Source organism: Frankliniella occidentalis, unplaced genomic scaffold (genome assembly GCF_000697945.3).
Source record: "Frankliniella occidentalis isolate FOCC.00 unplaced genomic scaffold, Focc_3.1 Scaffold394, whole genome shotgun sequence".
Classification (NCBI taxonomy): Eukaryota; Metazoa; Arthropoda; class Insecta; order Thysanoptera; family Thripidae; genus Frankliniella; species Frankliniella occidentalis.
Genome location: NW_026267516.1, coordinates 34272 through 37675, shown reverse-complemented (window position 1 = coordinate 37675; position 3404 = coordinate 34272). Strand labels below are relative to the sequence as shown.

The following is a 3404-nucleotide window of genomic DNA, read 5'->3' as shown; positions in this document are numbered from 1 at the left end:
AGACACAAACTGGAAAGCTCTTCAAATTTTTTAAAGAGGTCCAAAGTCTGGATAGAAACATTGCAACTCAAAGCAGAAGTCTACAAAATGTCGTGGCAATTAGTTCTAAAAGAAATGAACTTCACAAACTCAAGGCTTTACATGCACCACCAGAATGGTTAGAAATAAAATAAAAATATTGGGCTATAACAATCAATTGCACGGAGGGGAGTGAGCAAAGGAAATGTATTTTTAGTAAGAGTAAGGTCAGTACATTCATACAAAGCTTAACATAATGTTATTAGAGTTTGTCACACACACATCATTCTATTGCCATTGAATGATTTTCAACTATAGTTGAATGTGTACTCAATTAATAAACAAAACCCACATACACAAGCAGGTATCTGCTTTTATAGTTGACACGCTGCAAACCATACCAGGCGAGTGTCAGTGATAAGTCAAAATAACTGCCTGCCTGATACAGAAAATTTAGTCTATAATTCACAAATGAAAATCCCTACTACTTGCCGATACAAACAATCAGACTCACTAGTTGAAAAGACAAATGAATGACTCTTAGGAGTACGAAAAGCTTGCTTCAGAATATTTCATACAACAAAACATTAAATTCAAATTACCAGAGGCTATAAAGCAATTAATAAACAAAAGAGAGGATTTACAAAATCACATTGAGTTGCTGTATAGCTGGCACAAAAGTAATGCACAAGCACAAACCCCTTCACGCAATTTCTTTAATCTAAGTCTTGATCCAGGGAGTTGGTGACTTGTTCGACATGCAGATTTCTTCAACTTCGCAACTGATGCCTGGAGGATGAAAAAGACAACAAATAGATATCAAATAAGGTCGGGAACAGACAATAATAAGCTCACTTATTTATATAAGTACAAGCAGAAGGTTAGTGAGTGTGATGTGATACATACCCAAGCTCTCCTTTCTAGAAAAACTGCCACTACAAAATCCAAATGCGAAGGTGGAGTGAGCCGTTAGGGATGGCCAGGACACAGACACTCAACAGATGATTCTTGGTAAACCTATGAGTAATAAAATGAAGACAAAAACAAAACAAAAACAGCAAAGCAGACAAAATTAAATTTGCCAAGAAAATAAAAAATAGTTTGTGAATGAGGAAATGTGGATTGCGACAAGCATTTACCAACACCTCCAATCCTCACGATGTATAAGATACTGCAACAAGACACCAAATCCACAAAGCCGATTGGAGCCATACTAAACCAGCATTTACACCCCGTCAGTGTCATCTGCAACACTTGGTATCAAATGAATAGAGTGTCACAGGTTTTAATAGTCTAACTAATTGATGCTTATTCACTATGGATTTTAGATAACAGTTCACAAATCAGTAAACAACTTTTACACATAAACAGTAAAAATCTTGAAGCAAAATGACATGCAAACAATTTAACAGGAAGATAAATACTCACCTCAAACTGCAGCAGCACACGCCTTGAAGTCAACACCAACATAATTAATCCTGTCAAAATTCAGTCGCCGATACTTTGATAGGGACCTGCAGACAAAACAATGAGCAGGAGTTAAAGAGTACACGCGTTTTGTTTTCTTGAAAAATAGAAGTGTATGTGATAGATAATAATAAAATTTAGGTACTTACATATCATAGCTGCTGGCTGCTGTGTATGGATGCCAAGCTGGACTCCAACTATATGCTGACAATTACTTGAGGTAAGGTTGTGATGAAGAGGTTCCTGCCCTGATTCTGCACAATGAGCAATGAAAGCTGGACGTGGGGCGTTGCGGAGATTGCCACTCCAACAGCGTACCTGAAACCACAAACAACCCTAATTAGCATACAGAGTGATATATCAAAATGAAAAATTAAAGGAAAGTTGCCACAGCTATTCAAATTTAACACTTAAGGAGACATTAACAAATCAAGCAGGAATGTAAAGAGCAACTAAAATTTTAACAAAAGCAGTACTGTAAAAAAAATGAAGGGACAAAGAGCCAAGTAGGAAAGGGAGCGAAGACGCTTGCTCAAAGGAAGCATAAGCGATGGCTAAAACCAAAGGCATATCGGTGCGAGCAGAAAGAAAATTGGAATCCAATGTGACAAAGCGGGGTTATGAAGACTCAAAACCACAATTTGCAAACGAGCAGACAAAAAAAGGGCGAATTCCAGGTGGAGGGGACTTACACTGTCAACGTGTAGAATCGAAGAAACACAGTGACACCGAAACTATGGCAATAAACACCAAATGTGAAAATATTGTTTTGAAAGCGTGATAAGAATGACGCTCGCTTGAGTCTTATCCGCAGTTGCTGTGGCCATAACGTATCGTCGTGCGTCTAAACACCTCTCCAGACGCTTCGGCTTCGGAGCTAAGGGTATTTCCTGGGTATTTCCAGACGTTTGTGACAAGGCGTATCGCCATCAGAACGTCCCAGCTGTTTTGTTTTGTTTCCTTTCGATCCAATGATTCAATCAGTGATTCTTGTGTTTTTTAGAAGTATATTGTAAAAAAAATCAGTGTGAGAGCTTGAAAGTACGAAGAAAAGTACAAGTTTACTGTTGTTTTGAAGTTTTCCTGGCAATGACGGCCGATTTTTTCCGGTGCTACTTATCGTCTGTGCCAAGAAAAGTACTGAGAACAAAGTATAAACCCCCCGTGTAGTGCAGCAAAAATTACTTTCGAGTGGCCTGAGTTGTTGTCCTTCTTGATGACTCAGGATCCTCAGGAAAAGGAAAAGGCTGTGCAATGCTTTTCTGTCCTGGTGAGTGAAACAAAATATATGTCCCCCCCCCACACACATTCTCAGCTTTCCTGTAACTTTGAATCCGTTTAATAACACCAGTACCATTCCAAGTATATTTCCTTTGATCGATTCACTTAGCATTGGCTTTTCTCCTGCTGGAGCTATTGTTACATTTTGCCTTCTCTCTGCAGCAAGTATACTGCATACGATTAAAAGATTATTGCATTATTTTGCAATGATTTTCTCCCTATGCTTTTTACCACAATTTTCTTTTTTGCAATAAAAAGTTATCATGCCTTTAGGCATGGGAGTCACAAAACATAGTTACCGCATATTTTTGTACTGTAGGCAACCCACAGCCTCCCCCCCTCCCCCCCTCCGGTCAGGCGGACCTAAAACACTAAAACCAAGCCTGGTATTTTTGCTAGTGTACAATGAGTTTTGGAGTGGGGTACCCCTCGATACCAACAGCTGGATCATTTCGAGGTTCCGAGTGTTTGTGAGTTTCTCCTTGACTGAAGACGGGAGATACAGTGTAGATGAGCGCAACGTGAACTGTGAAAGGCATCAATGTTGCCCACGGAAACAAATTACATGGTGAACAAAAAGTATGTAACCATTTCAGTTTGGAGGTAACGAAACAATGTCCAAATGAAAGCAGTACATC

The 3404-nt window shown here is 39.1% G+C and overlaps 1 long non-coding RNA gene across 4 annotated transcripts; it reads right to left on the bottom strand.

The window, feature by feature from the left end:
- Positions 1-6: 6 nt before the first annotated feature.
- On the bottom strand, positions 7-2338 carry LOC113215872 (uncharacterized). 4 transcript variants are annotated; one of them, XR_003303947.2, is made up of 5 exons: positions 2178-2338; positions 1635-1803; positions 1158-1532; positions 925-1035; positions 7-807 (listed from the first exon to the last, which is right to left on the bottom strand). It is a non-coding gene; the product is annotated as an uncharacterized LOC113215872 (long non-coding RNA). The 4 variants fall into 4 exon arrangements; XR_003303948.2 differs by having other exon boundaries at positions 925-1271; positions 1447-1532; XR_003303949.2 differs by having other exon boundaries at positions 925-1263; positions 1447-1532.
- Between the last annotated feature and the right edge of the window lie 1066 nt (positions 2339-3404).